Below are 25,689 nucleotides of genomic sequence, written 5' to 3'. Positions count from 1 at the left end.
TTTGGCAGAACAGCTAAGTTTGAAGTCAATATTGAGAAATCAAAGGTATTTTTATATGCCAACAATTAATGACCAGAATCATAAATCAGGGAAAATATCTATTTGCTTTAGCAACAAGAATAATAAATTACCTAGAAATAAACCTTGCTAGGGAGGTGAAAGGCCTTTAAGCAGAAAACTACAGAACAATGAAGAAAGAAATTAAGGAAGACAAAAACAACTAGAAGCATATACTGTGTTCATGGACTGGAAGAATCAACATTATCAAAATGTCCATACTACACAAAGCAATTTATAGATTCACACAATCCCTATTAAAATATCAATGTCATATTTTACATATATGGAACAAACATTTCAAAAATTTATATGGAACAATAAATGGCCCCAAGTAGCCATGGGAATTTTGAGAAATAAGAGCAAAGTAGAAGGGATCGCAATACCTGATACCAAAGTGTATTAGAAGACCACTGTAATCAAAACAGCCTGGTATTGGCATAAAAACTGGCACATAGACCAATGGAACAGAACAGAGATCTCAGAAATAAACCCAAGTCTCTATAGTCATATTTGACAAAGGGGAAAGAAGCATAAAATGGAGTGAATATAGCCTCTTCAACAAATGGCGTTGGGACATCTGGACAGCTACATGGAAAAAAATGAAACTTGATCACCAACTTACACCATACGCAAAAATAAATCCTAGGTGAATAAAAGACTTAAATATAAGTCACAACACCATAAAATTCCTAGGGGAAAACATAAGCAGGAAAATCTCCACTATCCCACATAACAATATTTTCACTGATATGTTCTAGAACAAGGGACATAAAAGAATAAATAAACAAGTGAGACCTCATCAAAATAAAAAGCTTCCGCACAGCTAAAAGCATTAAAATGAAAAGAGAATCAACTGTATAGGAAAACATATTTGCCCATGATACCTTGGACAAGGGTTTGATCTTCAAAATATATAAAGAACTCACATGACTCCACTCCAGGAAGACAAACAACCCAATTAATAAATGGGCAAAGGACCTGAACACACATTTCTCCAAGGAGGACATACAGAGGGCCCAGAGACACATGAAAAGGTGTGCAGCATCACTAGCCATCAGAGAGATGCAAATTATAACCACAATTGGATACCACTTTACACCAGTCAGAATGGCCATCATAAACAAAGCAACAAACAACAAGTGTTGGAGACGTTGTGGAGAGAAGGGAACCCTAGTGTATTGTTGGTAGGTATGCAGACTGGTGTAGCCACTGTGGAAAACAATCTGGAATTTCCTCAAAAAATAAAATGGAACTGCCTTTTTACCCAGCAGCTCCATGGCTGGGATTATACCCTAAGTATTCTGAAACATAATTCAAAAGAACCTACACACCCCAATGTTCATAGCAGCACAATTTACAATAGCCAAGTGCCAGAAGTAATCTAAGTACCCATCAGTAAAAGACTGGATCAGTAAACTGTGGTATATTTACACAACAGAATACTACACAGCAGAAAGAAAAAAGGAGCTCCTACCTTTCGCATCAGCATGAATGGAACTGGAAAGGGTTGTGCTACATGAAATAAGCCCACCAGTGAAGGAGAAATGCCATATGATATCACCTATAAGTGGAACCTAATCAACAAAGCAAACAATCTAGCAAAATACAACCACAGACATTGAAATAAATATCAAGCTGACAGTGGCCAGAGAGCAGAAAAGAGAGGAATAATAGAAGATGGGCCATCAAGGAACATGTATAAAGGGTACATGGACAAGACCAAAGGCGTTAGGTTCCAGGGTGGGAGGTGGGGATTGGTGGGGCAGTGGGGCATGGTGGGGTGAATATGAAACAACTGTACTTGAACAACAATTTTAAAAAGAAAGAAAGATATACAGAGAACCAAGAGTGAAGGGAAGGATACCGGGACTGAAATCAACAAGTAGGAACAGAAGGAAGAAATAAACATTCAACCAGAAGAGAGTGAAAAAACAAGAATTCAAAAAATGAGGAGAAATATCAAAACCTCTGAGACAACTTTAAATCTTCCAACACCCAAATCATAGGGGTGCCAGAAGAAGATAAAGAGGAAGAAATTGAAAACTTACTTGAACAAATAATGAAGGAAAACTTCTCCAGTCTGGCAAAGGAAATAGACATGCAAGTCCAGGATGCTCAGAGAGTCCCAAAGAAGTAGAAGCCAAGGAGTAACATGCCAACAAACATCATAATTAAATTACCCAGGATTATAAATAAGGAGAGAATCTTAAAAGTAGTAATAGAATAGGAGACAGTTAACTTCAAAGGAGTTTCCAGAAGGCAATCGGCTGATTTCTCAAAAGAAACCTTGTGGGCAAGAAAGGGCTGGAAAGAAGCATTCAAAATCATGAAAGTCAAGGACCTATATCCAAGATTACCCTCTCCAGCATAGCTATAGTTTAGAATGGAAATGCAGATAAAGTGTCTTTCAGATAAGGACAAGTTAAAGGAGTTCATCATCATGAAGCCTTTATTATAAAAAATGGTAAAGGATCTTATCTAAGAAAAAGAAGATCAAAATTATGAACAGTAAAATGACAATAAACTCACAACTATCGACCACTGAACCTTTAAAAAAAATGACAAAAACAAAAACAAACAAAGCAAACCACTAGAACAGGAACAGAATCAGAGAATGGAGATCACATGGAGTTATCAGTGGGGAGAGGCAGGGGGGAGGATAGGGGAAAAGGTACAGGGACTAAGAAGCATAAATGGTAGGTACAAAATAGACAGGGGGAGGTTAAGAATAGTATAGGAAATGGAAAAGCCAAAGAACTTACATGTATGACCCATGGACATGAACTAAGGTGGGGAGGATGGTAGTTGGAGTTGGGATGCAGGGCTAAGGAGGATAAAGGGGAGAAAGAAAATGGGACAAATGTAATAGCATAATCAATAAAAATATACTTTAAATTTTTAAAAAAAGGAAAAAAATGGAATTTAAATAAAAAGAGAATCAAAGCCCTGACAACACACTGGTTTGGGCCCTGCATGGTAGAGAAGCATTCTAGTTCAGACTTCCCATTCCCACCCCTCCCAGAAGGATCAATCAGCTCTGGAGTACTCCTGGTCACTTGACATTTTATGAGAGTCATTAACATACATTTAATTCCCAATCAAGGCTGAAGTGTCTCTGAGGAATCTTCAGTTGTCCTTTCATTCCAGGGTCCAGTCAATGAGAGTAGGGGTAGTAGCAAACCCATCCAGGTCTGGGCAAAGGCCTTTGTGAACCACCCCTCTAACTTCAGCCCCTTCTTTTCTTTTTGGGGTTCTCAGGTGCAAACTACCACAACCCAGAGTGTCAACAGTGTAATACTCCAGAGCAGGGAGCTTGGCTCCTGTGTTCTAAGAAAGGCCAAGGCACAGGGAGACTCAAAGTAATGCCTACAGAAAGGCTGGGTCAGAGCTTGGATTTCTGTTGCACCCAAAAAGGACTTTGTTTACAAGACATGTGGCTCTGGGAATGCTGAGTTTCTGCTCTGGGCAGCCATCTTTTCTCTCAGACAGTCCTCTGGGACAAAAACCAGACTTCCCCCAAGAAATGCACATAAGAACTCCCTCTCTGCAGCCAGACAGCCCCACTGCTGTCTTGGAGACAGCCATAGATCAGGAGTATGGAGGCCTGGGTTTTACCCACTCCGCAGAGGGATTTGGGCAAGCCATATAACCTCTTCTGCTTTGAAAAAGGGGCAGTGATTCCTGCCCTAGGTCTCTCTGCATGAAGCTATTGTGAGAATCTTATTCTTTAACATGTGTAAAAACACTTGATAAACTGTAAAATAAGGGTTGGGAATAATTGTCCCCAACTAGATCATCAACACAATATAGGCAAGCTCACATGAGCCAGATGCAAACAAGATAGTAAGGATGTGTGTATATGTGTGTGTGCACATGTGTGTGTGATTATGTGCCTTAGCACTCCAATACTAATATGTCATGGTTAATGATTATCTGTGGGGTTTCACCACCTATGTCTATTCAGCAATGAATCAACTAAATTAATATGTTACAGCCTGAATGCAGAGACAGAGTTCTGAGGTTACATAAAAACCTTGTAGTGGGGTTTGGCACTCTAGAAAAACATGAGTGTGCACACACACACACACACACACACCTGTGTTCTCAAGTAATTTAAGTACCCAAATAACTGAATGCAAAAATAGAAGAGAAAGAGAGGTTTGGAGAGTCGTATAATATTGGGCCCTGAGAGTAGTCAATCTGCAAAGCTTCTTGGAGGAGGAGGTAAATTCTGAACTGGGTTTTGGTAGAAAGCCTAGACATGCAGGCATCAGGAAAAGGACTTACAGAGACAGAAATTGATCAGTTTTAATCATTCTATTATCAAATCATGATCATGATACATTACCCTTTTAGAGGACATGAAGATTTACAAAGTTTTACACATTTATTATCTCATTTCAGTTTCATTACAGACCCCTGAACTAGACAGTTCAATTTTTATTATCCTCATTTTATAGATGATACTCAGAGAAGATAAGGGGTTTTTTTAGTGTCTCCATGAGTATAGACAGTGGAGCTGGTAGAAGTGCACAGGACTCCTGACTCCTACCTAGCTAGTGACCTTTCCACAATCTTCCCTACAGTCTCACCCTAGCACTATGTCTGGTTAAGTCTGTAAACTCCTTGGGGACAGGTACCATGTCTGGGTAATGGACTCTGGGCAGGGCTTCAAAAATTAGTCAATACAGGGGTCTGTTGGCTTTAGAGTCAGACAGAATTGAGGTCAAACGAAAGTTCAGCCATTTACTTGACCTTGGGTGTTAGTGCCTCTCTGAGTCTCAATTTATGTAGAATAGATCATTGTAAGGATTAAAAGAGAGAATGTCTTTGAAGCACTTAACACCATGTGTGGTATATAGTATTTACTCAATTAATGGTAGCTACTACTATTAACCTTTTGGTTATTTGTTAATTGTTGCTAATCAAGAAGACATTTTTGGCCACATTGTTTACTTTTTTAAATATCTTGTTTTATATCTGTTTTTTATTGAAGCATCATCTGTTTATAACATTAAATAAAGTTCAGGCATGTGACAATATAAATCAACATCCTTATGTGCCATATCATGCTTACTACCAAAAGTATAGTTTCCATCCATCCTCATAATATTGACCCCCTTCACCTGTTTCACTGTCCCTCCACCCTACTTCCCCTCTGGGAACCACCCAATCTGTTCTCTGTACCTATGAGTTTGCTTTTATATTTGTTTTTACATTCCACATGTGAGTAAAATTACACAGCATTTTTTAAATTTTATTTTAATCATTGTTCAGGTACAGTTTTCTCCCTTTTACTCCCATTCCAGCCCACTCACCCAAACCTCCCCACTTCCCTCCCATTACCACCCTACCCCTAGCTTTTGTCCATGTGTCCTTTAAATTTGTTCCTGTGAACCCTTCCCATTCTCCCTTAAAATTCCCTCTTCTCTCTCCTCTGGTCACTGTCAGTCTGTCCTCTATTCCAGTGTCTTTGGTTATATTTTGCTTGTTTCTTTCTTTTGTTGTTTAGGTTCCTATTAAATGTGAGATCATATGGTATTTGTCTTTCACTGCCTGGCTTTTTTCGCTTCGCTTAATGCTTTCCAGCTTCATCCATGCTGTTGCAAAGGGTAGGAGTTCCTTCTTTGTTTCTGCTGCATAGAATTCCATTGTGTAAATGTACCACAATTTTTTGATCCATTCATTTACTAATGGGCATCTAGGTTGCTTCCAGCACCTAGCTATTGTAAATTGTGCTGCTATGAACATCGGGGTGCAAAGGTTCTTTTGTATGGGAGTTTTAGTGTTCTTAGGATATAGTCCAGCAGTGGAATTGCAGGGCCAAAAGGCAGATTTATTTTTGGTTTTCTGAGGAAGTTCCATACTGTTTTCCATAGTGGTTGTACCACTCTGCAGTGCCACCAACAGTGCACTAGGGTCCCCTTTTCTCCACAACCTCTCCAGCACTTGTTGTTTCTTGCTTTGTTTATGATGGCCATTCTGACTGGTGTGAAGTGGTATCTCATTGTGGTTTTAATTTGCATTTCTGATAGCTAGCGATATTGAACATCGTTTCATGTGTCTTTGGATCTTCTGTATGTCCTCCTTGGAAAAGTGTCTCTTCAAGTCCTTTGCCCATTTTTTAACTGGATTCCTTGTCTTCTTAGAGTGCAGTCGTGTAACGTCTTTATATATTTTGGAGATTAAACCCTTGTCTGAGGTATCATTGGCAAATATGTTTTCCCATACAGTTGGTTCTCTTTTAATTTTCATACTGTTTTCTTTAGCTGTGCAGAAGCTTTTAATTTTGATGAGGTCCCATTTGTTTATTCTTTCCTTTATGTCCCTTGCTCTAGAAGACATGTCAGTAAAAAAGTTTCTGCATGAAATATCTGAGATTTTCCTGCCTACATTCTCTTCTAGAACTTTAATTGTGTCATGGTTATTATTTAACTCTTTTATCCACCTTGAATTTATTTTTGTATAAGGTGTAAGTTGGTGCTCGAGTTTCATTTTTTTGCACGTAGCTGTCCTGTTCTCCCAACATGATTTGTTGAAGAGGCTATTTTTATTCCATTTTATGTTGCTGCTTCCTCTGTCAAATATTAATTGACCATAGAGACTTGGGTTTATTTCTGGGCTCTCTGTTCTGTTCCACTTGTCCATGTGCCTGTTTTTATGCCAGTACCAGGCTGTTTTGATTACAGTGGCCTTGTAGTATAGTTTAGTGTCAGGTATTGTGATCCCTCCTACTTTACTCTTCTTTCTCAAAATTGCAGCAGCTATTTGGGGTCGTTTATGATTCCATATAAATTTTTGAAGTGTTTGTTCTATGTCTGTGAAATAAGCCATTGGTACTTTAATAGGTATTGCATTGAATGTGTACATTGCTTTGGATAGTATGGACATTTTAATGATATTAATTCTTCCAATCCATGAACACGGTATATGTTTCCATTTGTTTATGTCTTCCTTGATTTCTTTCCTCGGTGTTTTATACATTTCTGAATACAGGTCTTTTACCTCTTTGGTTTGGTTTATTCCTAAGTATTTTATTTTTCTTTTTGCTATTTCAAATGGGATTTTATTCTTGATTTCTGCTTCTGCTGTTTCATTGTTAGTGTACAGAAATGCCTTTGATTTCTGGATATTGATTTTCTGTCCTGCTGTTTTGCCAAATTCGTTTATTAGGTCAAGCAGTTTTTTGGTGGAGTCCATAGGATTGTCTATGTACACTATCATGTCATCTGCAAACAGTGACAGTTTTGTTTCCTCCTTTCCGATTTGGATGACTTTTATTTCTTTTTCTTGTCTGATTGCTGTGACTAAAACTTCCAGTACTATATTGAATAGAAGTGGTGAAAGTGGACAGGCTTGTCTTGTTCCTGATCTTAGTGGAAAAGATTTTAATTTTTGCCCATTGAGTATGATGTTGGCTGTAGGTCTCTCGTATATGGCCTTTATTATGTTGAGGAATGTTCCCTCTATTCCCACTTTGCTGAGTGTTTTTATTATGAATGGGTGCTGTACCTTATCAAATGCTTTTTCTGCATCTATTGATATGATCATGTGGTTTCTGTCTTTCCTTTTGTTTATGTGATGTATTACATTTACTGATTTGTGAATATTGTACAATCCTTGCATCCCTGGAATGAATCCCACTTGGTCATGGTATATGATCTTATTAATGTATTGTTCGATGTGTTTTGCCAGTATTTTGTTGAGGATTTTAGCATCAATGTTCGTCAGTGATATTGGCCTGAAGTTTTCTTTCTTTGTTGTGTCTTTATCTGGTTTTGGAATTAGGATGATGTTGGCCTCATAAAAAGAGTTTGGGAGTCTTCCATCTTTTTGGATTTTTTGAAATAGTCTGTGAAGCATATGAGTTAGCTCTTCCTTAAATGCTTTGTAGAATTCTCCTGTGAAACCATCTGGTCCAGGGCTTTTGTGTGTGGGGAGTTTTTTAATTACTGCTTCAATTTCTTTTGCTGTTATTGGTTTCTTCAGGCTTTCTGCTTCTTTCCCATTGAGTGTTGGAAGATTATATTTTTCTAGAAATTTGTCCATTATATCTAGGTTTTCAAATATCTTGGCATACAGTTCTTCTTAGTAATTTCTTACAGTCCTTTGTATTTCTGTGGTATCTGTTGTAATCTCTCCTCTTTCATTTCTGATTGTGTTTATCTGGGTTTTCTCTCTTTTTTTCTTGATGAATCTGCTTAAAGGCTTGTCAATTTCATTTATCTTTTCAAAGAACCAGCTCTTGGATTCATTGATCCTTAGAATTGTGCTTTTAGTCTCTCTGTCAGTGAATTCTGCTCTGATCTTGGTTATTTCCTTCCTTCTGCTTGCTCTGGGCTGTCTTTGTTGTTGATCCTCGAGTTCTTGTAGACGTAGGGTTAGGTTGTTTGTTTAGAATGTTTGTAACCTTTTTAGGTGGGCCTGTATCACTATGAACTTCCCTCTCAGGACTGCCTTGGCTGTGTCCCATAAGTTTTGGGTTGTTGTGAGTTCATTTTCATTTGTTTCCAGAAACCTTTTGATTTCTTTGTTTATTTCATTCTTGACCCATTCATTGTTTAATAGCATGCTATTTAATCTCCATGATTTTGAGTGCTTGGGTTTTTTTTCCTAGGGGTTGGTTTCCAGCTTCAGTCCCTTGTGGTCTGAGAAAATGCTTTGCATGATTTCAATTTTTTTGAAATTGTTGAGGCTGGCTTTGTGTCCTATCTTGTGGTCTATCTTTGAAAGTGTTCCATGTACATTTGAAAAGAATGTGTATTTAGGCTTCTTTTGGATGGAGGGTTCTGTATATATCAGTGAAGCCCATTTCATCTAGGGTATTGTTCAATGCCACAATATCTTTGTTGATATTTTATTTGGAAGATCTTTCCATTTTTCGGAGTGGGGTGTTAAAATCCCCCACTATAATTGTGTTGCTGTCCATATCTTTCTTGAAGGCCTCTAAGATTTTCTTTATGTATTTGGGTGCTCCTGTGTTGGTTACATATATATTTACAATATTTATGGCTTCTTAGTGGATTCTTCCCCTGAGTATTCTGAAATGACCTTCTGAGTCTCTCTTTATGGTCCTTTTTTGGAAATCTATTTTGTCAGATATGAGTATTGCTACCCTGGCTTTTTTTTCTGTCCATTTGCTTGGAAAATTTGTTTCCAGCCCTTCACTTTCAGCCTTTGCAGATCTTTTATCCTGAGGTGGGTAGGCAGCATATAAGTGGGTCATGTTTTCTTATCCAATAAGCTATTCTATGTCTTTTGATTGGAGCATTTAATCCATTTACATTTAAGGTTATTATGGATAGGTACTTATTCATTGTCTTTTATGTACGTGTGTTCCTCTCTCTTTCTCTCTTTTCTTTTCTTTCCTTAAAGCAGTCCTTTTAGCATCTCTTGCAGAGCTGGTTTGTTGGAGGTGTATTCTTTTAGACTTCTTTTGTCTGAGAAGCTTCTTATTTGGCCTTCTATCTTGATTGAGAGCTTTGCTGGGTAAAGTAGCCTGGGTTGCAGACCTCTGGTTCTCATTACTTGGAGTATTTCTTGCCATTCTTGTCTGGCTTGAAGTGTTTTCACTGAGAAGTCAGCTGTTAGCCTTATTGGGGCTCCCTTGTATGTTACTTCCTGTTTCTCCCTTCCTGCCTTTAAGATTCTCCTTTTGTCTTGAAATTTTGCCTTTTTAACTATGATGTGTCTTGGGGTGGGTCTCTTTGCGTTCCTCGTGATTGGGACTCTCTGTGTTTCCTGGATTTGTGTGACTTTTTCTCTCATCAAATTAGGGAAGTTTTCCTTCATTACTTTTTCAAATAGGTTTTCTATTCCTTACTCTTCTTCTTCTCCTTCTGGTATCCCTATTATATGGATATTATTACATTTCATATTTTCTTGCATTTCTCTTAATCCCTCTTCATTCTTTCTGAGCCTCTTTTCCTTTTCTTGCTCTTTCTGGGTGTTTTCTTCTTCTTTGCCCTCTAGCTCGCTGATCCAATCTTCTGCTTCATTGATCCTGCTTTTCATTCCTTCTACTGTGTTCTTGAGTTCAGAAATTGTATTCTTCATTTCCTCTTGGCCCTTGTTGAGAGTTTCTATTTCCTTTTTCATGCTGATGTAGTTTTCAGTGAGTTCATTGTAGCTTCCCTGTAGTTTCTGGTAGCTCACTGTGAGCTCATTGAGCTTCCTGACAATCATTGCTTTGAACTCAATATCTGATCGTTGAATTGCCTCTATTTCACTTAGCATTCTTTCTGAGGCTTCCTCCTTTCCTTTCATTTGGGGATTGTTTCTTTGTCTTCCTATTGTTTGTGTTAGGAAGACTCTTCTTGTTAGCCTCAGCTTCTTATATTGATCTGTTCTGGTTACCTGGGTTTGTGGTGTGAACTTCTTTAGTAGAATAGCAGTGAGTTTCAGTGGTGCAGTTTCCTTGATCTCCCAAGCTCACTGGTCTTGGGCTGTCATTTAAGATGGCTTTGTGTTTGCCTTTGGGTTTTGATTGTTGTCGAGTCTTTCTTTGGTGGTTCCTTCCCACCAGCTGGTTAAATGAGGGTCACTCTGTCCACCACCTCCTGTGTTTTGTTGTGCTGGTGAGGGCAGGTTGTGTTGAAGCTGGTTCTTCCATGTGTATAAGGTTTAAAGAATTCTTGTTCAGTTGTTTGTATTGGGTACTGTCTCTACTGTTTAGTTGTATTTCCAGATAGGTCCTGGATTGAGGTTTGTGTGGTTACCACTCCCTCCTTCACCTTCTTCTGTTGTTATCTGTTAGTGGTTCCTTTGTTCTTGGGTTTCCTCTTCCAGTGGGTATCCTGGTGTTCACCACCTCCCCCTATTCTTTATTGTCATCAGTTGGAGGGGGAAGGCAAAATGGTTTAAGACAGCAACAGAGAATTCTAAGATATTTACAGTAGTAGCAAGTGGGGAAGAGATAGGAGATCCTTTGACTATGTATAGTGTTAACCGTGATCTTCCACCCAGCTAGCTGATCTTTAGAAAGGATGGAAAGAAGATAAGACTCTTGTTGGGGAAGGAAGGATTGTGAGTTGGATCTATAAAGCAGGGAGGTTGTGGGAGGTCAGATTCTGAGGTAAGGTGAGAGTAAAGGATAGTAAATAAGTGTAGTGTGTGAGAGAATAGAGTTAACCACTACAGTAATAGAGTTCAGGAAGCTTTGAAATGGGCTAAGATCTGGAGGTGGGGTTGTTGTGAAGTAATTACAATTGCATGGAACAGCAGTTATTTACAATAATATTATGGCAACAATTATATAACAGAATCTATGAGATCTAGGTAACAAGAATAAGGAGTACAGAACCTTGAGTTGTGTGCTAATGGGACACAGGTGAGTTAAAGGACAGTAGATTAGCAATACAGTATGGAAAGAGATATCAGGGGAAAGCTGTCAGGTCATACAATATATCCAGCCTAGCAAAGCAGACTATACAAAAAGAAGAGGGATACAAAAATAATATTAAAAAAAAGATGTAGGAATACTGGAAAAATAATAATAATACAAATATGCAATAATTGCAGGTTCTCTGTAATAGCAGAGTGAAATTTGTCTCAGTGTCCCAGCTGTTGTGATGCCCCTTCTTTGGGTTCAACTTTGGTCTTTTCACAGATCCAGGATTTTGTCTCACTTGTAGGTATTTAGAAAGAAAATTTAAAAAGTAAAAATAGATAAGGCAGATGAAGGAAGGAAGAAGAGGTAAAATTGGAGGACAGGAAGGAGGAAGGAATAAAACAAGAAATCAGGAAAGAGAGGAAAAGGAAATCAAAAGAGAATAAAGACAGTAAAAATTTAAAAATTAAAAATTGTTTAAAAAAATAGAATCAAATTAAAAAGTCTCTTGGTTGCAAAGTGGCCAGACTGGTTTTTCTGCTCTTGCTGACTGTGGCAGGCTAAGAGGTGATTGGTATGTGTTTTCTTCCTGGGCCAGCGCTCACACTGGCTCCTCAGCCTTGCGCCCTGGGTGTGGGAATCAAGTCTTTCCCCAGGGTTACTTCTTCGGACTGGGGTGTGGGGATGCTCTCCCTGCATGCGCGCTGGCATCTGGGTGGCAGGGAGGCTGGAGCAATTGATCACTTTAGGAGAATTCCCCAAACAGTGTCTGTCTATTCACTCCTTCCTCTTGAGAAATTCCTCCTGTTCAAGCCTGCTGCTCCACACAGTGGCATGGCTTCTCCCACCACCAAATGCTCCAGCCAGACTAGTGACTATGGGGGTCTGGGCTTGCTGCGCGACCCAGCCCCTCTGATGTCTACAGTCTCCAAAGATGTTCACAGCCCTTGTGTGTTTGCTAGCACCTGGATTCCTCCCAGTGCCGTTCAGACCCTGTTTGGCTGGGGAGGGAGCAGTTGTCCCAGCTGTCTCTCAAGGACTCTGTGGCAAAACCAGTGGGCCCTGGGCCTGGGGCTGCAGCCCCTGGACCACACACTGGTCCCTGGGACCCTATCTTGTTGCAGCACTCTTCTTAGTGTCTGGTTTTTCGGTTCCACCACAATCCTTCGTCCCCTGTTTTCAAAAATGCTGAAGTATGTTGGTTGCTTGCTTCTCTACTCCATAGATCAGTCAGGATTTTCTCCCCTGAGCAGGGGGAAGCTGAATCTGCTCATTCCTACTCTGCCGCCATCTTAGCCCCCCGCATTTTTTCCATCTGACTTATTTCACCAATCATAATTCCCTCAAGCTCTATCCATGTTGTTGTAAGTAGCAATATTTCACCATTTTTATGGCTGAGTGGTATTCCATTATATATCTATACACATCTTGTTTATCCATCCATCCATCAGTGGGCACTTTGGTTCTTCCCATATCATTGCTATTGTAAATAATGTTGCAATGGACATTGATGTGCATGTGTCTTTTCAAATTAGTATTTTATATTCTTCATACAGTCACCCAGAAGTGGAATTGCTGGATCATTTGGTAGTTCTATTCTTAATTTTCTGAGGAACCTCCATACTGATTTCCATAGTGTCTGTCCTAATTTACATTCCTACCAACAGTGAGTTTATGAGGTTCCCTTTTCTCCTGGGATTACTCATCATTTCTTGTCTTATTAATAGTAGCCATTCTAACAGGTGTGAGGTGATATCTCATTGTGGCTTGCATTTCCCCAGTAATTAGTGATGTTAAACACCTTTTCTTGTACCCTTTGGCCATTTTTACAAGTTTCTCTCTCCTAAAATAAATGGGTCACTCAACACCTGCACTGCGACCATTCATGACTGTTATGAGAGATGGTCCCCAGGAGCACAAGCAATTCATTTCTCTTTCCATCCACCTGGGCCCATATGTCCAGTCCAGACCTCACATCCTGGAGGGGTTCTAGGAACACTCCTATAGCAATTAATGTCAAGTCTGACCCCTCAGCCATTGTTGAAATCCACTTCAGTCACCAGAGCTCTCATTTCTATTAAAACTCCATTTGCCAACAAAGTGAAAAGGTGATTATGAATCCTAGTGTTAAATCACTTTGCAACTGAATTAATAAAGAGAAGAATTAAAAATAATCAGACTTTTTCATTACACTTTATAGTAAGGAAATTAAAGGTGTAAGAATGTATTTTTTTTCTCAAATTTAAGCATTCATTTTTGAGATTTATAGGGGAGTTGAAATGATTCTGTGTATGCCCAGCTTCCCTTTTTATGATAGGGAAGGAGAGAATACGTTATAAATTTCAAAAAAGATAGAATGAAGAGTGGATTTACCATAAAAATATATAATGGAGTGTTTTACACTTTAATACTTATTTTCTGCACAATTACACTAAAGAGAGATTAGGCTGCTATTACTTTAGAATATTAGGTAGTGAAATGGCAAAGAGTCTCACCAGCTGTCAATTTTTTAAAAAGCAGGAGGATGAGCTGGCTTCTCAGATATCCAAGCACTGTGAAGCTCCTTGCATCATCTTTTCTCTAGAGGAGATAGGATGAGGGACCCAGTTCATTTCACAGAGCATAATTCAAGTCTCCAAGACGGGTAAAAGCAGCACCCTAGGGCCTGAAACCAAATGGAATGACACAGAAAAGACCTTCCCAGCTAGTTGTCAGGTCTGGAAAAATGTGGAAGAGAGAGATATGTGGTGATCTTCCCTTCCTTAGCACTCCCAGTTGCTCAAACACCCACACCCCAAGACTGAGTGTGGAAAATGGACTGTCTAGAGTTAGGAGAGATACAGAAAGGTTCAGAAGGACCTTGGTCCTCTGAACCAAATCCTTAGAGTCCCTGATGAATGGGACCAAGGATTGATCCAGCCTCTGCTTTCCTCAGTCCCAGTCAGTTGGGTATGGAGGATGCAAACCAGACTTCCCTGAGTGGGGTGAGAAACAGTTGTGAACTCCTCCTTTCCAGGCACCAGGGGAAGAAGAGGAGTGAAATGACAGGAAAGCAGACTGGGAAGGGAAGCATCCAGGGAGGCATCTGGAGGAAGGAATCATGAGAAAGGAGATAGAGTTTGCAAGCCATCAGAGAGGCAGCAGAGCAGGGACACTCAGTTCTTACCACTCTGCAGCAGCTGAAGACCACAGCTCCTTCTACTTGTTTGTGATCATACAAGTACAGAACAAGAGTCAGAAAGCCATCAACACAGAAGCATCATTGGCAGCAGTGTAGTCCCAAATCAGATCCAGGGGAGGTTGCTTACATCAGATCTGTCCCATCCAGATGTGTTCCAATGGTTAATCCATCTCTCCTTGAGGACTCTAAGCTGGAACAACTCTGTCCTGTGTCCTTTCTACCTACACAAACAACAGCTGGACCAGGAGAGGGGGGGCCACTGATAGAGCCAAGCCCTAGAGCCACTAATTTGTCTACCCGTTCTCCAAGGTGGTAAAGAATAGCAGGAAAACACCACTGAAAGATGTAAGAACAATTTCTATTAAACATGATTTCCTAATTAAAAGGTTACAAGGAAGCTCAGTGGAGCTAATGAGGATTGAATGCTTACTCCAACCTACTCTGAGGGAAGGGTCTCAAGGTCTGATCCTTGGTTCCACCAACTCCAGGCTTGAGAAAGACCCTGGGCTTAGGTAAGGCCCTAAATAGGTTTTGATGCATCTCTATCAAGGTTTTGCATGTGCTAATATTGAGAGGTTGTGGGGTGCCAAGCACTGTGCTAAGTGTTTTCCATGTATCATATCCTCACAACACCCCTGCAATTGACATAATTTCAATTTTGTCCCCATAATTGAGACTCTGAAAGTTTCTGTGACTTGCCCAAAGTCACACATCCAGAAATTAGTAAACAAAGGTGGGATTCAAACCTAAGTCTCTCTGATTGTAAGCTGTACTGTTTTGCCATAATCCCTTAGGGTCTATATCCTGAGAACAGTTGGCATTGACACCATTCAGACCACACATGCATGCACACACATATGCGCACATACCTTGTGGTCACAGAAATTGTCCTCAAGCTAACATTGTCTCTGAGCAGGGACCCTTCCCCCTTTACTCTCCCATCACCATACATTTTAGATGGTGGGACCTGTGTAGCCAAAACTAAGAGACAGGAGGGGCCTTCTTAAAGGATTCTGAGATTCCTCCCAACCACCCAATTGTAAGCTCTGGAGAAATGTCCTTGGCCCTGCTAGTGAGGGGTTGAGAATGGGAACAGAGCAAGAAAAAGCAAACAGGGCCCGTATCTGAGACCAAATAGTATTGACCCCTATTCTGCTGTAACTCAGAGGCTCCTGATATCACTAGACACCATGTGTGGACACTCTCAGGAACACTGGGGCTTTGCTTTCCCAGAAGCTTCTGAAGCTGTGGAAACAGCTCCTTAAAGGAGGCTGCAGCTAAAAATCCTCCAGAAATCTCACTACACTCCCACATCCTCGGTGAGTAGGAGGTTGAGCTACAGTAGGGGCCCAGGCCACAGATTTCCTTCCCCTCCTCATTTCCATACCCACTCCTCACCTTCACCCTCCCCTCCACCTCAGCTATGAGCCCCAGACTATTCACCCCACTCCCACCAGGGTGCATTTCCTCATCCCACATAGGAGATTAAGCTGTCAGATTGCCATGGGCCTTCCTGCCTTGGCCCTTCAAAGGAGTGGAACAGCAGGAAATATGCAGCTTCCTTCCCCTAGCTCCCACTCCCCACTCAGAAGCCTCTCTGTAGTTGCACCACACAAATTATACTTAAACGTGGAAACTCTGGCTGCAGACATCCAACACTTATTTTTCCCCCCAAAAAAGTGAAGGCTACTTCTTCCTCTAAGCAAAAGAAACTCACTTCCTGCATATCTGAGTTGCTGCCCCCCCCAAACTTTCCCCCACCAACCCTACCACCACACAACTGTCTTTGGTGAGAAGAAAACTGGTTCTAAAAGTGTGGTCCTGGGGAGCTCAGTAAGATGGTGGAGGAGGGAATGGAAGCCACAGTAACCTACTCCCAGGACAAATACGTAATTACAACTAAATTGTAGAAAAATGACCCAGAATAAACAACTGAACCATAGAGAGAGAAGCCTTATAACTTCGGACAGACAAAAGAATCAGCTTCATCACAACCTGTCTGCACCTACTAAACAGCATACAAGTTGTGGTGGGTGGAGTGACCCTCAGACAACCAGCCCAGGGAGGACCCACCAAAAAATGACCAAAGAACCATCAAAACCTAATTACATCAAGAAAGCCAATGTAAATGGCATCCCAGAAGCATCATATTCAGATGATCATGGAAACTGCACCACTGAATCTCACAGGTATCCTACCACAGAAGTTCACACTACAAACTCGGAGAGTCAGAACAGATCAATTTAAAAAGAAGAGGCTAACAAGAAGAGTCTCACAAACAATGGGAAGACAAAGGAACAAACCCCAAAGAAAGGAAAGGAGTAATTCTCAGAAAGAATGCTAAATGAAATAGAGGCAAGTCAACATCAGATATTAAGTTTAAAGAAATGGTTATGAGCAAGCTCAATGATCTAAGAATTGCCAAAAACTACAGGGAAACTAGTAGGAACTTGCTGAAAACTATACCAACATGAAAAAGAAAATACAGAGGACTTTTGGCCAAGATAGAGATGTAGGTAGACACACTGTGCCTCCTCGCACAACCAAAAGAAGGAAAACAAATTTAAAAACAAAAAGCAACCAGAACTGACAGAAAATCAAACTGTATGGAAGTCCAACAATGAAGGAGTTAAAGAAGAAACATTCACCCAGGCCAGTAGAAGAGGCAGAGATGAGCAGCATGGCAGAGAGGACTCACAGCAAGGCAGTGACTGGAGGACAAGGGTGGGCAAGGCGGCAGCTGGTGAGCAAGGTGGTGGCTGATGGACCCAGCAAGGCAGCGGATTGTGGACCTGGTGTTCCCACATTTGCGTGCAGATAAACCGGGAGAAATAACTGGGGAGTGAGACAGATTGTGCAACCCAGGGTTCTAGTGCAGGGAAACAAAGCCTCAAACCTCTGATTCAAAACACTTGTGGGGGTTAAGGTGGAAGAGGGAAAAACTCCTAGTCTCACAGGAGAGTTCACTGGAGAGATCAACAGGGTCCTAGAATATATACAAGCCCACCCTCACAGGAATATGCACCAGAAACACCCAATTTGATTGTTGGTAGCAGAAGAAGTGTCTGAAAACTAGCAGAGAAAGGAACAAGCACCATTTTCCCCTCTCGTACTCCTTCCCCACATACAGCGTGAAAACACAGCCACATGGGTTGCCCCGTCCTGGTGAACACCTAAGACTCTGTCCCATACCACATAACAGGTGCACCCAGAACAAAAAAAAAATGGCCAAATGAAAGAACAGCTCAAAGCAACAGAAAAAATACAACTAAATGACAAAGAGAGAGCCAAACTATCATATTCAAAGTTCAAAACACTGGTAATCAGGATGCTCACAAAACTGGTTGAATATCATTGAAAATTGGATGAAAAAATGAAGGCTATGCTAAGTGAAATAAAAAAAAATGTACAGGGAACAAACAGTGAAGGCAAGGAAACCAGGACTCAAATAAATGGTATGGACAAAAAGAAAGAAAGAAACATTCAACCAGAGCAGAATGAAGAAACAAGAATTTAAAAAAAAATGAGGAGAGGTTTAGAAACTTCCAGAATATCTTTAAACATTCCAATATCTGAATCATTGGGGTACCAGAAGGAGAAGAGGAAGAGCAAGAAATTGAAAACTTACTTGAAAAAATAATGAAGGAGAACTTCACCAATCTGGCAAAGGAAATAGACTTCCAGGAAGTCCAGGAAGCTCAGAGAGTCCCAAAGAAATTGAACCCAAGGAGAAATACACCAAGGCACATCCTAATTACATTGGCCAAGATTAAAGATAAGGAGAGAATCATAAAAGCAGCAAGACAAAAGGAGACAGTTACTGACAAAGAAGTTCCCATAAGACTGTCAAATGATTGCTCAGAAAAATCTTCTGGGCAAAAAGGGGCTGGAAAAAAGTATTTCAAGTCATGAAAGGCAAGAACCTACATCCAAGATTGCTCTATCCAGCAAAGCTTTCATTTAGAATAGAAGTGCAGATAAAGTGCTTCTCAGATAAGGTCAAGTTAAAGGAGTTCATCATCACCAAGCCTTTATTATATAAAATGTTAAAGGGACTTATCTAAGAAGAAAATGATAAAAACTATGAACAGTAAAATGAAAACAACCTCAACAACCTTAACAACCATACCTAAAACAAAACCAAAAACCAACTAAGCAAACAACTAGAACAGGAACAGAATCACAGAAATGGAGATCACATGGAGGGTTGTCAGTGGAGGAGTGGTAGGGGAAGAGAGGAGGAAAATGTACAGAGAATAAGTAGCATAAATGTTAGGCAAAGAAATAGACAGTGGAAGGTTAAAAATAGTATAGGAAATGTAGAAGCCAAAGAACTTTTCTGTATGATCCATGGGCATGAACTAAAGGGGGGTAATGTGGGTGGGAGGGGTGTGCAGGGTGGAGGAAAATAAAGGGGAAAATGGGACAACTTTAATAGCATAATCAATAAAATATATTAAAAGGGAAATAGAACCTCTCAACAACAGACGACAGGAAATTAAGAATACAATTTCTGAATTGAAGAACACAATAGAAGGAATCAAAAGCAAGCTAGATGAAGCAGGAGACTGAATCAGTGAGCTGAATGACAAGGTAGAAAAAAAACACCCACCCAGAAAGAACAAGAAAAAGAAAAAAGACTCAGAATGAAAACGAGTTAAAGAAATTACAGGATAACATGAAATGTACTAATATCAGCATAATGGATACCAGAAGGAGAAGAAGAAGACCAAGGTATAGAAAATCTTTTAGAAAAAATAATGGTGGAAAAGTTCCCTATTTGATGAGAGAAAAAGTCACACAAATCCAGGGAGCAGAGAGGGTCCCAAACAAGAGGAACCCAGAGGAGATTCAAGATGGCGGCTTTATTCTAGGCAGCATATTTCTCGGCTTCTGTGAAGAGGAGGGAAACTCGCGGATTGTTGGAGAAACAGAGAAAGTGGACTAGGTTACTGAATCACTTCTGAAAGCAGGACATCAAAAATTATTGCAATCATTGAAAAACCAGACAGTAAGGAGACTGCTTCAGGACAAAAGGGACCCAGGGATCAGCGCGGGGACCAGGGTTGTGCAGTCCCCAGGCCTGGTGCTCCCGGGTCTGCCTCATGGCTCCCAGGAGAGGGGAGTCGCTGCTCCCTCCCCCGAATACGGGGTTGAACAACTCCAGGGGAGAATGTGTTGCTTGAAGGCACAGAGAGGCCAGTTGGACTGGGAAAAAATTGCCCAGGGACTATGAACACCCACCCAGAGACCTGGGAGAAGTGAGGGCCTCCAGCCGGCACGACCAGGGGTGGCCTGGAAGAGCGCCGCACCCCTAGCCTGGTGGGAGTGCAGATTGGAGGAAAACCCAGAACCGGGAAAGGGCATAGGCATTCTCAGGTTTCGGGAGCCTGCGGTTCTGAACTGTGGAAGCACGCGCCCCATCGGGAATCCTGACTCTCCTGCTGTGAACCCGGAAGGGTCCCAGCACTTAGGGCATTCCTAGAGCCCGAAACTCAAAAGTTTGGTGGAGGGGCACGCCCTTTTACGATTCCCAGGGAGGGCACAGTGAATCCCAAAATGTCGCAGATGCCTCCTGAGATCATAGAGCTGGAACCCTGCAGGGGCCCCAGAGTCCGGAAGAATGCAGCGGTGAGCTCCGGAGAGTGAGTGTGTTCAGGAGTGCCCAGGGTACCTGAGACTTGCTGAGATTTGGCTGGGAAGAGTGATAAGCATTTCAAAGGTTCCTCAGTCAGCTGAAGCCAGCAAGATCAGAAAAACTGGTCTGGCCAGTTAGAAACCAACAAGAGGTTTTGTTTGGTTTGGTTTGGTTTGGTTTGGTTTGGTTTGGTTTGGTTTTTGTGGCGGTTGTTGGTTGATTGATTTTATCTTGTGTTTTAAGTGACATTTTATTTTTCAATTCTTCTTATTTTTATATCTCTCAATCCCTTATGTTTCTCTTCCATTCATCCTAGTATTATTCTTTCCACTCCAAATTTATCTCTCCTGCACTCCATCTTCTGCTTTTTTTCCTTTTTTAGTTTTTTTAATCATTCAAGTTACTGTAAATTTGTATTATCTTTTTCTCACTTTTCTGACATTTTTTATTTTAATAGTATTTTGGTATTCTTTTTCTTTCTATATAATCTTCTTTGCTTGGCTGGTTATACTGTCATTTGATAGGTTCCCCCTGGTATCTCAGTCACAGTGTGTTGATAATTTACTATCTTTCATCTGTGTTCCATTAATACACCTCTCAATGTTCTATACTCTTTATTCTTGTTATCTAGATCTCATTGATTCTGCCACAAGACTGTCACTTTACTATTACTGTTAATACAACCTAGTCCATACAATTGTAAATACTACTCAATACCCCTACCTGATCTCGACCCACTTTGAAATTTCCAGAACTATACTATTGTGGGGGTTATCTCTATTCTTTTACACACTACTCCTATTTACTAATCTTTAATCCAACCCTACCTTAGAAGCTGAACTCCCACAGCCTCACAGCTTTCTAGATCCAACTAACAAGCCTCTCGTCACTAATAAGAGTATTATCTTCTTTCCATTCTTTCTAAAACGTGGATAGTGGGGTGGAGGATCACGGTTAACACTGTAAGGAGCCAAAGAATAACCCATCTCTTCTCTACTGGCTGCTAATGTAAATATCATAGTATACTGTCTTGATGTCTTAAACCATTTCACCTTACTCCTCCAACTGATCACAAAAAAAGAGTAGGGGAAGCTATGAACACCAGGATACACAAAGGAGATTGCACAACTGAATCTCACAAGTATTCTACCACAGAAGTTCACACCATAATTACAGGGAACCAGAACAGATCAATTTAAGAAACAGAGGCTAACAAGAAGAAACCCACAAACAATGAGAAAACAAAGAAACAATCCCCAATTGATAGGAAACGAGGAAGCTTCAGGAAAAAATGCTAAATGAAATAGAGGCACCTCAACTAACAGATAGTGAGTTAAAAATAATGATTATAAGGAATTTCAATGAACTCACAACAAGCTATCAGAAATTAGAAGTAAACTACAACAGTCTCATTGCAAACTATACAAACATGAAAAAGGAAATAGAAACTATCAACAAAGGCCAAGAGGAAATGAAGAATACAATTTCTGAACTCAAGAACACAATAGAAGGAATGAAAAGCAGGATTGATGAAGCAGAAGATCGGATTAGCGAGCTAGAGGACAAAGTAGAAAACAACATCCAGAAAGAGCAAGAAAAGGAAAAGGCTCAGAAAGAATGAAGAGGGATTAAGAGAAATGCAAGAAAATATGAAATGTAATAATATCCATATAATAGGGATACCAGAAGGAGAAGAAGAAGAGCAAGGGATTGAAAACCTACTTGAAAAAGTAATGAAGGAAAACTTCCCTAATTTGATGAGAGAAAAAGTCACACAAATCCAGGAACCACAGAGAGTCCCAATCAAGAGGAACCCAAAGAGGCCCACCTCAAGACACATCATGACTAAAATGGCAAAATTTCAAGACAAAGAGAGAATCTTAAAGGCAGGAAGGGAGAAACAGGAAGTAACATACAAGGGAGCCCCAATAAGGCTAACAGCTGACTTCTCAATGGAAACACTTCAAGCCAGAAGAGAATGGCAAGAAATACTCCAAGTAATGAGAACCAGAGATCTGCAAACAAGGCTACTTTATCCAGCAAGGCTCTCAATCAAGATAGAAGGCCAAATAAGAAGCTTCCCAGACAAAAGAAGTCTAAAAGAATACACCTCCAACAAACCAGCTCTGCAAGAGATTCTAGAGGGACTGCTTTAAGGAAGGGAAGTAAAAGAGAGAGAGAGAGGAACACACATACATAAAAGACAATGAATAAGTACCTATCATTAATAACCTTAAATGTAAATGGATTAAGTACTCCAATCAAAAGACAAAGAATAGCTGAATGGATAAGAAAAAAATGACCCACATATATGCTGCCTACAAGAGACCCACCTCAGGATAAAAGACCTGCATAGGTTGAAAGTGACAAGATGGAAACAAACCTTCCAAGCAAATAAACAGGAAAAATTAGCCGGGGTAGCAATACTCATATCAGACAAAATAGACTTCCAAAAAAGGTCCATAAAGAGAGACCCAGAAGGTCACTTCATAATACACAAGGGAAGAATCCACCAAGAAGACATAAATATTGTAAATATATATGCACCCAACATAGGAGCACCCAAATACATAAAGAAAATCTTAGAGGCCTTCAAGAAAGATATGGACAGCAACACCATTATAGTGGGGGATTTTAACACCCCACTCTGAAAAATGGAAAGATCTTCCAAACAAAATATCAACAAAGATATTGTGGCATTGAACAGTACCCTTGATGAAATGGACTTTTCTGATGTATACAGAGCCCTCCATCCAAAAGAAGCTAAATATACATTCTTTTCAAATGTACACGGAACATTCTCTAAGATAGACCACATGATAGGACACAAAACCAGCCTCAACAATTTCAAAAAAATTGTAATCATACCAAGCATTTTCTCGGACCACAAAGGACTGGAGCTAGAAACCAACCCCTACGAAAAAACCCAAAACACTCAAAATCATGGAGATTAAATAGCATGCTATTAAACAATGAATGGGTCAAGAATGAAATAAACAAAGAAATCTAAAGGTTTCTGGAAACAAATCAAAATGAACTCACAACAACCCAAAACTTATGGGACACAGCCAAGGCAGTCCTGAGAGGGAAGTTCATAGCTATACAGGCCCACCTAAAAAAGTTACAAACATTGTAAACAAACAACCTAACCCTACGTCTACAAGAACTCGAGGATCAACAACAAAGACATCCCAGAGCAAGCAGAAGGAAGGAAATAACCAAGATCATAGCAGAATTCACTGACAGACTAAAAGCACAATTCTAAGGATCAATGAATCCAGGAGCTGGTTCTTTGAAAAGATAAATGAAATCGACAAGCCTTTAAGCAGAATCATCAAGAAAAAAGAGAGAAAACCCAAATAAACACAATCAGGGATGAAGGAGGAGAAATTACAACAGATACCACAGAAATACAAAGGATTCTAAAAAATTACTACAAAGAACTGTATGCCAAAAAATTTGAAAACCTAGATATAATGGACAAATTTCTAGAAAAATATAATCTTCCAACACTCAATGGAAAAGAGGCAGAAAGCCTGAATGGACCAATAACAGCAAAAAAATTGAAGCAGTAATCAGAAAACTCCCAACACACGAAAGCCCTGGACCAGATGGTTTCACAGGAGAATTCTACAAAGCATTTAAGGAAGAGCTAACCCCTATCCTTCACAGACTATTTGAAAATATCCAAAAAGATGGAAGACTCCCAAACACCTTTTATGAGGCAAACATCATCCTAATTCCAAAACCAGATAAAGACACAACAAAGAAAGAAAACTTCAGGCCAATATCACTGATGAACATTGACGCTAAAATCCTCAACAAAATACTGGCAAACCGCATCCAACAATACATTAAAAAGATCATACACATGACCAAGTGCAATTCATTCCAGGGATGCAAGGATTGTACAATATTCGCAAATTACTAAATGTAATACATCACATAAATAAATGAAAAGACAAAAACCACATGATCATATCAATAGATGCAGAAAAATCATTTGATAAGGTACAGCACCCATTCATGATAAAAACACTCAGCAAAGTGAGAATAGAGGGAGTATTCTTCAACATAATAAAGACCAGATATGAGAGACCTACAGCCAACATCATACTCAATGGGCAAAAATTAAAATCTTTTCCACTAAGATCAGGAACAAGACAAGCCTGTCCGCTTTCACCACTTCTATTCAATATAGTACGGGAAGTTTTAGTCACAGCAATCAGACAAGAAAAAGAAATAAAAGGCATCAAAATCGGAAAGGAGGAAACAAAACTGTCACTGTTTGCAGATGACATGATAGTGTACATAGAAAATCCTATGGACTCCACCAAAAAACTGCTTGACCTAATAAACGAATTTGGCAAAACAGCAGGATACAAAGTCAATATCCAGAAATCAAAGGCATTTCTGTACACCAACAATGAAACAGCAGAAGCAGAAATCAAGAATAAAATCCCATTTGAAATAGCAAAAAGAAAAATAAAATATCTAGGAACAAACCTAACCAAAGAGGTAAAAAACCTATATTCAGAAAACTACATAACACTCAGGAAAGAAATCAAGGAAGACACAAACAAATGGAAACATATACCGTGTTCATGGATTGGAAGAATTAATATCATCAAAATGTCCATACTACCCAAAGCAATGTACACATTCAATGCAATTCCTTTTAAAGTACCAATGGCATAAATCACAGTCTTAGAACAATGCTTCAAAAATTTATATGGAATCATAAATGACCCCAAATAGCTGCTGCAATTTTGAGAAAGAAGAGTAAAGTAGGAGGGATCATAATACCTGACACTAAACTATACTACAAGGCCACTGTAATCAAAACAGCCTGGTACTGGCATAAAAACAGGCACATAGACCAATGGAACAAAACAGAGAGCCCAGAAATAAACCCAAGTCTCTATGGTTAATTAATATTTGACAAAGGAGGCAGCAGCATAAAATGGAGTAAAAATAGCCTCTTCAACAAATGATGTTGGGAGAACTGGACAGCCACGTGCTAAAAAATGAAACTTGAGCACCAACTTACACCATATACAAAAATAAATTCAAGGTGGGTAAAAGACTTAAGTATAAAACGTGACACCGTTAAAGTCATAGAGGAGAACTTAGGTAGGAAAATCTCAGATATTTCATGCAGAAACTTTTTTACTGACGTGTCCCCTAGAGCAAGGGACATAAAGGAAAGAATAAACAAATGGGACCTCATCAAAATTAAAGCTTCTGCACAGCTAAAGAAAACAGTATGAAAATTAAAAGAGAACCAACTGTATGGGAAAACATATTTGCCAATGATACCTCAGACAAGAGTTTAATCTCCAAAATATATAAAGACGTTACACGACTGCACTCTAAGAAGACAAGGAATCCAATTAAAAAATGGGCAAAGGACTTGAACAGACACTTCTCCAAGGACGACATACAGAAAATCCAAAGACACATGAAACGATGTTCAATATC

Source organism: Phyllostomus hastatus, unplaced genomic scaffold (genome assembly GCF_019186645.2).
Source record: "Phyllostomus hastatus isolate PE091 unplaced genomic scaffold, TTU_PhHast_1.1 phas_contig_113, whole genome shotgun sequence".
NCBI lineage: Eukaryota > Metazoa > Chordata > Mammalia > Chiroptera > Phyllostomidae > Phyllostomus > Phyllostomus hastatus.
The sequence above is the reverse complement of the archived record's forward strand: the minus strand, read 5'-3'. Positions refer to the sequence as shown.